Source organism: Cololabis saira, chromosome 3 (assembly GCF_033807715.1).
Source record: "Cololabis saira isolate AMF1-May2022 chromosome 3, fColSai1.1, whole genome shotgun sequence".
NCBI lineage: Eukaryota > Metazoa > Chordata > Actinopteri > Beloniformes > Belonidae > Cololabis > Cololabis saira.
Window position 1 is genome coordinate 33,786,410 of NC_084589.1, and position 14,686 is coordinate 33,801,095.

The window sequence follows — 14,686 nt, forward strand, 5'->3', positions numbered from 1 at the left end:
AAAAAAAAAAAAAACAACTTTAAAGTTGCAAGATGTCCAATATTCAGATTGAAATTAAATTAACTGAAGCTCAACAGAGTACATTTTTGTACAGTTCATTGGATTTGCTTTAGTTTGGAAATGAGACGGAGCTGGTGTGATGCTCAAACAGAATTTATTTCAATGAACGTCTCCATGTTTAATTAAAATAAAATAATAATCATACCTCCTTCCTTTGTTCACAGCACTGATGGGGGTTTTCTCCACCACCAGGGAACAGAAAAGGGTCAGGCATGATGGTCCTCATAAACTTACATTATCACTGAAATGAACTGTGAAGCCCTTTGAGATTAACGTTTCTGTATCTGTCAAAGTGCCTTTGAGCAACATACTGAATCCCTGCCGCCGCGGCCCGACCCTGTCCATGGGACGGCATATAAATATGACTCTTGGGGGAAATAGGAAATTTCTTATTAAACTTTGCGAGGAAGACGTTTTGAACCAAAAGTCCCTCAACATTTCAGCGTTGTCAGTTTGACCACGGATTTATCTTCAGCGCGTGACACGTCAGCTATCCACCCCAAATGTCCTTGAGCAGCACAGAGAATCCCGAACAGTTCAACTGTAAAATGTTCTGAAGTGTCCTAATACCCACAAGGGGGAGCCACGTGAGAGGACTTCTGAAGATTATTGATTTTTTTTTTTTGTTACTCAAGGGCTTAATGCTCTGTGCAACTTTGATGGTGAGTGGAAATAAAAGGCAAGCTACAGACAGTTGTTTTCATCAGGGTATATATGGTGCAAGGAAAGATGTAAACGTGTGACAAGATCCTCACTGAGAGATTTGTATTTCTGTTAGTGTTTAAAAGGTGAACTGCCTCCTTCAGGAATACAAACCATACCCTTTGTTGAATCAGCTGAGGATGTCATGTATTTATTTATTTATTTTAAAGACAGCTTCTTTTTGTCACAAAGTCTGTAGTGACACGCCGCAGTAAAATAAGTCAAAAACAAACTTGTGACATTGGGGAAATTCAGTATTTTAAAACGGTGACATAAGCTCTGATAAATGCAACATGAATCAGTGCAACAAAATTGTCACCGATGACATACTGCATGTACACAGATGTTTTCATCTTTCAAGAGTGAGATCTAAAAAGCTTCAGTTGGACATTTTGACATTTCAACTCCTTTTGTGGACTGAAAAGGAAGCTGCACATAAACAGTTTCCTCTTTCAGTACGTGTTAATTCACACCTGCTGAAAATGTCTACGTTCTCATTATACAGAAAGCAGAGAGCAGAAGTGTGCCGAACAGAAGCGGATTCCTCGAAGCACAGAGCAAACAGGGTTTTGTTTTTTGAAACCGAGCCACATTTTGCAGCAGATATTCAACATAGGTTAAACAAAAAAACCCCAGGGTGAGCAGACATCTGAGTCACTGAAATACATGGAAACCAAGAATAGTGAGACATGCATCAGAGTCACTTGCATTCAGGGAAGGGAGAGCTGCAAAATTGAATTTGGTTTTACATGTGCTTTTGCTGCAAGAGTTTTTTCAGTTTACTGGGAAATTCCTCCTCCAGCTTGTTTACATCCACCTTCAACCCACTTTCTACCTACTTCCCTCACGGCATGAACAGACTGCTGTAGACATTGCTGGGGCTTGATATGCTATAAACACAACACACTTTTAGACCTTTCATTTGCTGTCACAATAAAAAAAAAACAACAACACTAAAATAAAAACTTGCTGAGAGATATCACACTTCTGCCAAGCCGTTTAAAGCACAGCTAACTTTAGAGATCCACCACAGTGTCCAAAATAACAACATTTGTAGAGCAAAGGGGAAAAACTTCAAGTTCATTTAAAAGTAGCACAGGCTGCAACTGCTGGTCCGGGAAGTCATCAGTCATGTCTACGTTTAGTACGTGACTTGGGAAGTAACCTGTGACTGCTTTAACTTGAGCAACTGCCTGTCGTTGTTAATAAACTACACCTTATTTGGATGAACAATGAGTTATTTCCTTTTTTCTACACCAACGCATCACATGTGAGAAGGCTGGTTCTGCATGCACAACACACTCACACAATGTTCAATACTGCCGTTAAACAACACATACCTTTAAGTAAATGCTCCAACGCACCAACCACAGGTGACATCAATCAGATGATGGATCCAGTGTGGAACCTACAGTCACGCCGCGCCAGAACTGCTCACAGGAGTTTTGTGTCTTTTTGCTGGAGCTGTTCCCAAAATTGTGCTGATTACTATGGGAGGAGAACATTTAGAAAGAGTTCAAAGAATTAGTTTCGTCTGCTAGTTCAGGCAAACTCCACTCCTTTGACAGCCCGAGTGAAGTAGGGAGCAGAATATAGCAGGGTCTGATTAAACCGGCAGACCACTCTCCATCCTATAGCACGGTCCACGCCTGCGGTGAAGACCCACATACCTTGAAAGCCCGTCAGCAGAGCTTTAAATACCCTTCCAGGACGGAGGCTTTACTTTTGTTATCAGCTGTACCTAAATGCCACAAGCTGGATGGATTTCCTTCTATTTTGGAGTCATTTTTATTACCGGATTACTTTCTTATGAGCAAAAAATACCAAAACATGTCAGAAGCCAAAATAAAGTGAGTCTGTAGACGCTAACATTGTCTACGGAAACAGAAGTGTATGTAATAAAGGGAAAGGGTTTCACAACTGCACTGTGTTGATTCACTTTCAGCTCACACACTTCAGGGTATGAGACAGTCTGTCGTTTACCTCACGTACTCCCTCTCCTACATTGAATAAAATAGCAGCTATGTTCACCGTGTACACTCATCAGGTTCCTTTGTATTTGTTTCCACATTCTTGTTAAATACGGCGTGTGTGTCATTTGATATGGACGTCTCGCCCTACTTACGTGGGCTCAGCAGCTCAGCGCTGACTACTTTTCAAATTTTAAATATGTTTTGTACGAAAGTAAACCAGATTTGATCGACAGAATAGTCAAGTGTAATAAATCGGTATAAAATTCATCTTCATTTTAGAAACTCATTACATTTTCCGTCAGGCCAAATTTGTTGGAAAAGGTTGCACTTACAACGAATGAGTGACAAACCACTTTCCATGTGTTCAATTGATGCTTAGTTAAAATAAAATAAAACAAAACATGAAAACAGAGCAAACAGCTAATCCGTTTACTGTAACGAGACATGCAATTGCTTTTGTTGACATGCAGATCATCTTTCAGTTGCTCTGAGTTGTATTTATTCTTGTCAGCAGTTTCCCCCAAGTATGTCACAAGCACAGCAACTATGGTCATTTCTAGTTCACTGAACTGCTTTTAGAGGGTCTTTTTTCAGAGAGGGGGATTTCCGCACTGTGCAAACAAAAAAACTGCAGCTTTAACTTGATTTTTAATTTTGCTGACAAAATTGATTCATTGCATTAACTGCACACCAAATCAACTGCCCCGCTTGATTATGTTAAAAGTTGACATCAGTGTGCACCTTTTGATCCCAGTTAGATTTATTGAGCTGAAATACAAAATAAGGGCTTATGTGATTTTCAGTGGTACACCACACTAACCGGCAGTTACATAACTACATTGTTCCCACTTGTGGTGCAAATGCAATCAGAGAAAACACCCCGTGAGGACATGCTGGTGTGAAGCTTTGCATCCTCCGCCAGAGCTGCTGGACTCAAACGTGCTTAAAGGTGTCAGATGAAAAACTAAAACTACTTTAGGACCCTATATAATTGTAGTAATAGTAAATTCTCAGTTGAAGTCAAAAACTTGATGAAAAAAGTTTTACTTCAATTTTAATTGTCAAATGACACATTAGTTTTTCCCCCACATAATGTTCCCAGCCATCGCTTCAAACTCTGCCAACCTATGATCGACTTTTGTAATTAAGTCTGACATTTAAGATTAAATCATCAGACAGAAAACAAAAACAATTGAACACTGCAGACCCTGCGAGTTCCAATACATTTCTGCGTGTTTTTGCTGCAGAGGCTTGGAACATCTCTGCCTTCAAAATGCCACCGCAGAGCCATATGACCTCACCTTAAACAGGCCTTTGGGGGATTTAAATGTGACATTTACAACATTTTTTCAGCAGGGGTCACTTTTATGAAATTGCTCACTATCATGTATTTTAAAGGACTTTGATAAGGACAATGTTTTCTGGGGTTCTTAAGGGAGTGACATTTTGCAGACCTAAAAAAAAAAGAAGAAAAGAAAGCAGTGTTTGTCCCATCAGTCATGAAATACCAAGCCAAGTAGGTAATTCAAACCTGGAGTCTGTAATATAAAAGGATGTTTCATATACTGTATCTATAAATCCTACAGTGGTGAGCTTTTAAAATGCACACACAGAGAACTCTATTAGTCTGAATCTTTTGCCAGGCTCAGTATAATTTTCTTCAGTAGATGAAACTATATATTTGTTACTGACACTGGATATGTTTATTAAGTAGTCATGAATACATGTTATTAAGTTTCTGTAATCAAAATGCGTAAAAGAAATTGTATAAAAACATGATCTCATCAATTATAGAGAGCTAAGCTAATTTTAGACAGTTTCTGTTTTTGCATTTTGCTTTAGCTTTTGTCTGGAAGTGGGTACAGCTCAATCTGACAAATACAATGCCATGTATTTCAAGCACCAATGAGAGTTCAGAAATGCAACCATTCATCCATGAGAGGTACACGCTGGACAGATCACAGTCAGTTCCAGTCGTGCATCTGCTGGAAATATATCAATTGAATTATATGAAACACAAAACATTTTCATTTTCTAATTTCAATAATTTTTACTCTGTCCAGGATAAAAGATAAGAAAGCAGGTTTAAAGTTATAGTCCTTAGTCATCGTGAGGACCAACACATTTGGAAGTCTCTATTCAGTACTTTTCATGAGAACTGATGAAGCAAGTAAGCTATTTGTCAATTTTTTACGTCATTATCTTCTATAATATCCTATGACCCAATAGCCTGTTTCAGCATAGCAGAAATCAGACAGGTTCAGCCAAAAATCTCAGACAACTGCTCAGTCCACATAGCCAACAGCCCAGGGACCCTTGGATGAGAGAAAAACAGAGCAGGGACCCCCGCTTGTAACTCTTATTTTTCCCTTTTTTTTTTTAATGTGTCAAGTTTTAAGCCTGGCTTATAATAACTTTTGAATGTTTTTATTCTGCTTACATCACCTTATTAACCAATTCCTGACTGGGTTATTACCCTACATGTGTTGATGGTTGATGAAACTTTGGCCTCGTCAGACGTGGAAGGAGTAACGTTAGGCCGAGCTGCAGAGCCGGCTGGGAGATTTGCGAGGCCCTGTGCGAAATGGCGGGGGGTGCCCTCAAAATGTTTGGGTTTTTCGGGTCGGATCGGGTGTCTATATGCGCAATTTTAACTCTCCAATTAGCAAAATACTGGATACCTTCCCCTGCTTCATCATCATTTGGCTTGCCTCGACGCGGGCCCCCACGGCTGCTTGAGACCGGGTCAGATCGGTCATTTTTGTAACAAATTTATCAAACGAGCCTTTCAGAGAGGCATTAAACTCTTCCATTTTCTTTAGTTTTTTTCTTTTTTCATCCCCTGATGGAAATTTCCTGAATCTGTCTCGTTCTCTCGACATTGTGTGACAGTTTGTTCCAACTCCACCGTCTGGATCAGAGCAGCTTGTGTCTGCGCTTGGTCTGATCAGTTGTATTGAACAACAGACACATATATTTATTGATATGCACAGACTAGTACACATTTAGGTCTGTAATGGAACGTGACTGTTGATATTTATAATGGAAAAAACGAAAAAAAAAAAAAAAAAAAAAAATTGAAAAAAAAAAAAAAAAAAAAAAACGCCCATAGCGCGAGGCCCCCTAGGGCGCGAGGCCCCCTAGGGCGCGAGGCCCCGTGCGGTCGCACGGTTCGCACACCCCTTGCGGCGGCTCTGCCGAGCTGTAACCTTACAATCTCGAGCTTTAGGCTTCGTTATCGTCACAAATGTATCCATAAGGTCTAACTAGCATTAAATAGGAAATAGCCAAGTCAATTTTGCAACGAATTTTCTTTTCTTAAACAGCTAGCTAGCTCGTTTTTCCGCTCGAAAGTTGACATTAGTCACATGACTCACGTCATGGGAATCATTTATATAGAGTTGTAGACTAGTTATTGTCAAAAGTAGATTATTATCACCTGTTAATGGAGTTTTCTCAATCATATACAGTATATATACATACTGTATAGCCTATATATTATTATTATTTTTTTAACTCTCACAAATTATTTTGGTTAAAATTGCCTTAATTTATTTTTAAGTTGGAGGACCCCCTGCACAACCTCCACGGCCCCCCTAGGCTGAAGACCCCTGCATTAAAGTATATATTTATCTATTTCTAGGACCTTTACAGTGTTTCTTTAAGTTACAGTGTCCGTTTGAGCGCGGGTCTATGTAGCTAGCTGGAGCTGTGCCTGGCTGGACCCCCTCTGGAAACCCCCCTGGATGTACAAGCCCCAGTGTTCCTCCTGTTCAATGTAGCTAAGTGCTGTTTGAATTCAAGTTTTTAGGATCTTACAGTACTACTTATCCGGCATGTTAGCCCAGACCTATTTGCCTTGGGAGACCCTAGCAGGAGCAAATGTACCCCCTAAAAATAGCTCCTGGGATTACTGGCCAAATCAAATCCGTCCGCTAGGGTGAACCACCTGAGGCGGGTTGGGCGGCTAGGGAGGATAGCCTCTGGGAATCTCCCAGGGAAGTGTTTGAGACGTGTCCCTCCAGGAGCGGGCCTCAAGGCAAGTCCAGGACTCACTGAGAAGATCTCTCAGACGGCCTAGGAACAGCTCCCTGTCCCCTGGTGGAGTTGGGGGACGGCAGGTCAGGGGACCTCTGCTAGGACTGTTGCCCCAGCAACCTCCATGGATGCTGAACCATCTTTGAATCCACTCATCTCATCCACTCCTTGTTTCTTTAAAAAAGTAAATCAGGCGGATTGATTATTTGCATTACATGTACAACTGCAGATCATCATCAGCTGGCTTCTTATCTAAATGCCCCCCCCCTCCCAAAAAAAAGGAAAGTGTTTCCCATGGCAATCATTAAAATTTAATCTCACCTTAATGTGAGACCACGGCTGCCGTCCTGCCCTCCTTTGTATTACAGAGGTGCATTCTTTACATCTATTGAACAATTTCACACCCTGATAAGAGCAATTCTGACTTTCAAGTTTAATCGATCTCTAGGTATGAATATTAGGCGTCCGTCTTGCAGCTCTAGTCCAATGAAAGGCTTCTTTCATCTCGCCAGTCACCCGCCGCTCGACAAAAACATTGATTCAACTCTTTTTTTATTTTTTCTCTCTGTAATGAGATGCATTTTAAGTGATGTGCTTTTTGATCTTTTTAGACATTTCTATCTTGGTGATCCAAGCTTTCGGTCTGAGGATCGACAGCTTTTCAACATCTAGGCCTTCCAGTTTGGAATATTTATCTCACTGTGAGGATGCACGTTGAAAACTAATGTCTGTTAGGATTTTGTATTCAACTCGTTGACTCATGACTTTGTAATTAAGGACAGGTTTTTTCTGTGGTAACCAGACCAATATATAAGGGTAGTTATCTGTGTTGTCAATAAAACAAACAAAAAGAAAAGCAGCTCAACAATTCATACTAATAAAGACGACATTAAATGCGGAAAAACAGCTTTCAGTAACGTCTACAAACAATCAACAGACCATTTCCCGTTCTGCATATTCATAACTTCCCAGCTCATTGTGAATTATCAATGACGTGAGAGTATTATTGCTGTGGAACCTCAGATATAAAAGCGTTGACGACACACCCAGTAGTCTTGACATCACCTATGTTTCACAACAATACTGCAAGTTCCCAGCAGTGCTGGATAATCTCATCAACTTCCTCAACCGGGTCTCTGCTACAGGTGTGTGACTTGGATTTGTTCCCAGTAACGGGAGAAGTTTTGAAACATTTAACGCTGAAGTTACAAATCCTCAGTGTCTGTATGAATCTCACACTGGCTGAAATATTAATTCGACAAGTCGGGGACATTGAAATTGCACTGTGGGAGAATTCCCTTCTGCTGTTTGTGTGAAAAAGGAATTGATGTAATCATTATGAAAGTCTTTAGCTGCAAAGGCCGGGGAGCCAAAGACTAGACATCTATTATATTCCCACAGCTATTAAACTGATTGTTGTTTTGTTCCACAGAGATTTATGTCATTTAATAGAAGCTGTTTGGACTTAAGTCATTTTTTAAATTAAAATGCTGCTTCCAAAATGTACAAGATTATCTTCTCAACATGGAAGGCTTTACTTTCATTAATGGATCACAGCGAACAGAATGAGTCCAACCACGCTGGCCACAAAGTCAGTCTTCAGATAGCAACATGGCAGCCGAGCAGTGACTGAACTATTTTGTTGGTACGAGAGAATTATGTTGTCTTTCTTTTCCCTCTGCTGCAAACACGAGGAAGATTATAGGTTCATGCTCTCCGTATTAGCTGTGGGATTAGCGAGGAAGCTGCTGGGAACTCAGTGAATCACAGAGCATCAGTCTCTTTGTTCTTCTTGAGATCTTTTCTCAATACGTCTTTTCCTCACCATTTAAAATGTTCTGAGACGGGATGGTGGCGGATTTCGGTGGAAGTCGTTCTATATGGGTGACGTTTAACGTATCGTGGCGGTCAGCAGCCCCGTTTCCGATGGTGGCAAAACAAATGTAACGATAAGAAGCAGAGTCTGGGAGACGTGGATCAGATAAACGGGGAGAATTAACAATATGGTGGAGCAAGTTTTGAGGCATGAACATAGTTAAACTAGTAGTAAAAAAGACACGCCCCCTCCAAAAAAAAAAAAACAACCACTTGATAGCGGTGGCTAAACATGATGTGATATAAAACACAGACATTGATTTATTAAGGATCTACTATTTTAAGTACTGTTTGTTGAACTTTATTTAAATTTCTTACTACATTCAAATCAAATTTCAGAGGTAAATGTTAACTTTAAACTGTAAAATGTTAAAACTGTGTTTCAGCTGTTGTTGTCAAAACAAATCATTCAAATCATTCAAACCCTAAAATTAACTCAAAATGGTGGAAAGTTTTGCATTTCTGAATGCAGTCACGAAGAAATTAACCAGCACTGGTGATCTGAAGTTTCTCCAGCACCATGCAGGGATGCACATAGTTTGATTTTCTAACGAAGTGCTTACTGAGCATTGCAGCTGATATAACGGTTTTATTTGATCGTAACAGTCTGAGATTTCTTCATTTTCAAATAATAGCATGCAGCATTTTTCAGATCGAGTCCTCGGACAGCTCTCCTTTGCATGTTTTCACTTTTACTGTGCAACACACCTGAATCAAACTAAGAGATTGTTTGCAGACTTATGCTTATTGCCAATGAGCTGATGAGATGATCCGCTTGATGAGTCACTTGAATCAGAAACAGCTAAAACAGTGTTTCCCCCACTGTTTCCCAACCCTGGGAAACAGTGGCCTCGAGGAACGCTGTCCTGCATGTTTTAGATGCTACCCTGCTTCACAACACTGTGATACAAGCGGCTGTGTCAACAACAGACTTGTGCAGACCTTGATGACAAGTTAATGAGTACCATTAATTAGAATCATGTGAGATGATGCAGGGAAACCTCTAAAACATGCAGGACAGCGCGCCTCGAGGACCAGGGTTGGCAAACACTGACCTAAAACATGCAGGGCAGGTGTACCACAGGACCGGGATCAAGTGCTGCTGCTGGAGAAGATGAAGCCAGCGTATTCTTTGTAAATCTTTGTTGAGAAGCCTTATTTATGAAAACTCAAACCGTTTTCCCTGTAAATCAGTTTTGAACTCCCCCCACTGTTTCTTCTGAAAGTCTGACGCTTGTTTAGACCAGATGTGCAACTAACCTGTTTCCAGTCAACCTTATTGACTGTTACTTTTTCCACTAAGTGCTTTTCTTTTGCAAACCCTTTCCAGGTCACCTTCCTTTAAATGCAATCTGAGCATTTTTCCTGCAGTGACAGTTCAGGGGCCTCATTTATAAAGCTTGCTTGCGCACAAAACATGGCTTGAAAGATGCGCAAGCCACCTTCTACGCAAATGTTGGGATTTAAAAAGAAAAAACTAACCGAAAAATGTGTTTATCTCTACGCCAACCCTGATCCTCGCACACGAACATTTTAAAGATATGGGGAACTGGCGACGCAGGCGGTGAGGTGGTGAAATGAAGACAGATTCATGTCATACTTTTAATGTCATCACATATCAGACTTATAGATCCATGTACACCCAAGCCGGTGTTCTGCCGAGTTGTCCTACCTCGGCAGAAAATACTACCGTACGATCCCCGTTTCTTTTATCTCAGTTTCTTTTTTTTCAAAGGCTTTTTCATGCAAATAGACGATTTAACAGCAGGAAGTCAGAAAGTGCTTCACATAGATCTATGTGTACGACGCTTTGGCTGAAGAAAAAAAAACGTCAAATCACGCTTCCACATAGATATTAGGTAGGATGATTTGACAGATGAAAATACCCTGTCAGATCACGCTTCCACATAGATAAAGGTTGATGTCTATGTGGAAGCGTGCTCTATGTGGAAGCGTGATCTGACGGGGTATTTTCATCTGTCAAATCATCCTACCGGCATGGCGTGTCCGCGGTGCAGGACACGCCGTGCAGGTGTTGTGCCAAAAAGAGATTGCCTGCCAGAATCTGATTTCTCCCCTGAAAATGGATTTTTTTTACCTGCCAAAAATGGATTGAAGGCCAAATACAGTTAATGAAAGGTTGTTTCTACCTAAATATGATTTGATCTCATTCTTGAGCTTCATGATCTGAAAATCTGACGTTTCAGCGCTATCGTTCAACGGGCTGCTGTGCGCGCTCCTGCGGCCAGAAATCAGATTCTGGCAGGCAACTCACTCGCTTTATTTTTGTTAGTGATGCCAATACTGTGACCACCAAATAATGTAGTTTTCCTGGCCTCCACCTCATCCACAACATCTCGATCTCAGTCTCCGTGAAATTTAGTGGCACCGGCACAATTGCCCGGCTCGACACGTCTCATTCATCCTGACGCACAGCAGAAACAGGCTGCAGGAAGCCGCTGCGCATGCTCAGCAGGCTCATTTATATGCAAATACAGTCATCATGTAGTTTGCATTGCCCATTTATAGTAGAAAGTGGGCGTGTAGAGGGCGGGATATGAGGCGAATTAACCTGCGCAACCTTCCAGCTGGAATGTGATTTATAAAGCGAACATTGCGTGCAAGTGTGCGTGCACACGGTTTTATAAATCCGGATTTTTTTTTGTGCCCGCCATTTTCGGCTTTTGGGTTTACGTGCACTTTTGGTATGAATCCTACTCACTCTTTTATAAATGAGGCCCCTGAGCCTTTCTTTTAATGTATCAGCAGAACTGGAAAGCAGAAAAACATACTTTTGTTCAGTGTTACATGTGCTTTTTGGTTACTTCAATTGGGACCTTTTTTTACTTCCTTCCTTTTTCTCAGAAGACTTCACTTTATTCACACCATTTACAGTAAGTCCACACAATCGTCTCCAACCTTCTCCTTTTGCTCTCTAAAATGCTGCTGAACCCAACAGAGAACCTCTTGTCTCTGCTGTCCACCTTTGTGCTCTTCAACCACACAAACACTTCAAAATAACAGCCATCGCAACTGAAATTCAGAGCAGCCGTTCCTTTTGAGCTAATGGCAAATAGTCAAGGCTGCTGTGTTATCTGGGACATCCACCGCAACAATACAGTGGAATTAAAGGACATTAAAAGGCTGAACATTACAACGGTATTTGCCAATAAATCTTCCATAGTAGTGTAAAAAGTTTTCAGCCTCAAAGACTTTGTAAGACACCTAAAAGCCCCTTTAAAAGCCCAACGTAGGTCATTTGTTTCTAGTTAGCAGCTCCATTAAACAAAACAGCTCAACCTTTGGATTTAATTTCCTTGACACTAAGGAGAGAATTAATGAATGAATAAAGAAATAAATTAATGAATGAGTGGATTTTAAGCAATATAGTTAAATACAAATCTTAGGATATCTACCATTACAGAAAAAACAATGTTCTTTTATCAATATCTCTAATGTAGAGAAAGGAATCATCATCTTTATATTTTTCAGCGCGGCATCCTGAAACATTCATGCACCAATACTTCCTACAGCGTGCTTCTATAATGCTTGATTTAATTTTGCTGCTTCAGTAACCCCACAGACTGCTGTTGCCGCAGCTTTTCTCTGAACCTCAATGCTGTGCATCTGAAGCACGTCCTTGTTTTTCTATTTTGCCCTCTGTCACAAATATGATTTTACTGCATCAGATTTGTCCGATTACATTCTGATTGTTTTGAATGCTGAATAATACATCAGAGATGTTGGGCTGCGGTTGCTATTCATGCCCAGTGTTCACACACGCTCAACATTTCCTGTGTTGGGCTGTCTCTAGTTTCACTGCGCATATATGTGCAACACCTCTCTGGAGCCTAAATGATTTGTTTACTTACGCGCAACTAGAAGTGCACAAAACACATCAACCTTTGTGATGCCTAAAGTTGAACAGCCTCCACATGTAACCCCTTCTGTTATTCAGCTACTACACTGAAGATGGTTTTACGGTTTTGAAAAATGCTCAGGTGTAGAGGGATGAGCATTTTCTTCAAAACCATGTGTTGGACTGCACTGCGCTGTTCAGTCAATTACAGGTTAAAAAATATTGAAACATAAATATGGGTCATTATAAATGTCTGAAAAATCAAGGTGCATGTTATTGTTTTTTTTTCAAATGACAGTGAAAATGTTTTATTTTTTGCAGATGGGGCAAAACTGCAAAGAAAACACCTCTCTCCAATGGTATGGGTATGTCACATGGCATAATAAAACATTTTTTCCTGCAGGAACTGACTCGTTTGGGGATTATGCAGCAACAAGAAGAAGATGGATGGATAACTCATCACTGACTGTCTTCCTAAACTTTTGAATCTACAACTGCTGCATGGATACCCTCGGCTCGTTGACAGGGTTTCGCTTGCTTTTATTTAGGTTTTTTGAGAAAGAAAATAATAACTTGATAAACAGAAATAGTGGTTGCATTAACAAAAATTAGCCTGCCAAAATATTACCATTATTTTTTTAAAGAATTTATCATGAGAGGAGAGAAGGTGACTTTGTCTATAACATCATTTAATGGAAATTAAAAAAAAAAAATCTCCCATATGTAAGACAATTTCTCAAATTTTCTGGAGTTTGAACTTGTGACGCTACTGATTTGAAACCACATTTATTATGAATAAAGCATACAAAAATAATGATGATTAGATTTATTTTCATTAGAAAATGTATTGATTAGATCTGGTCCAGTTCATGTCACATATTCAAGTTTTCCCACTGGTGGTTAGGCACGCATATTCAAAATGAATCATGACCATCTAACCCAGATACTATTTTAAAACATAAGGAGAAGTGAGATATGAAATGTGCAAAATAGGACTCTTTATGAGCTTACGTTTGGATTTCTTCCCATGTCTCCTAAAAATAGGCAAAATTGTCTCTAATTACTAAAGCAGGCTATTTTGGAGTGATGATGATGATGAAATACTACGAAGAACTGCAGCGCCATTTGCGGTCAGACGGCACATTAGACGTGTCTTTTGTCATTGTGTAAAATCAGCTCTTACGGGGGAACTCACCAAATTGCGTAACGGAGCGCGCTCACCCGGATTAATTTTAGTTATAGAAACCTGACATTTCCAAAGAGAAGCATAGCTTTTGTTTGTTCACTCGTTTCTGGAATGCTGAGGTAGTTTAAAGTGTTTTTTATTTTATTTTACTTTGTAAATAAGGAACAGAAAGAAGTGGGTGAGGCAGCAAAAATGATTAATATCTAATATGGAGACGGGTTGGCAAAAAGCAGAAACTCAAACATGGGAATCAAGTGTTTAAGTACTCAGCTCAAGTGAAACTGCCTCAGAGTGATTACCTACATTAACCAACATGAAAAGGGCTCCGTATACCCCTAGGTCATTATTACTTCAAAAGCCTATGTATGTGACTTTAAAAATACTCGCGACTAAATCCACTTTATGTGTATCAAAAGAAAACGTGACCCTGGGGTTGTGGTATTAGGTGGTAAATGCAAAACTAACTTCTGACATGCCTTTCAGCAGCAGAATACAGAATTATGCAAAAAGTGGAGGCCTAATAAGTCATCCTGGGTGGGTTTATTATTAGGGTTATTATTATTTTATACGGCCAGCATATATGACTATCCACACAGCAAGTTTCTGTTTGTCAATCATATTGTTGGACCTGCCCTCACCATATGCCATGCAGGGCGGGACTGCTTTGACAGCAGGTCATCTCACTTTTCCTCATCTCAACAGGCATTCATGAAGAAGCATTGGCCACAGATAACTATATATGATTTAATAACTTACAATCAAACGGGCCTGCAGAGACCGTCTGTAGCAGTCACGCTGTGAAAGGGCCAGTTGTTACCAGGGAAACCGTGTTTGGCAAGCATGGAAGACAAACTGCGGCGGTATCTCTCTAATAATAATTTCTGTTATCTGAACTGAAAGTAAAGATTATCATGCAAATAAGGGGCCGTGCCAGACGACGGTAGGTTGGAGCTGAAGGCTGCTGGATACAGGAGATCAAACAAAGCAGCTGAG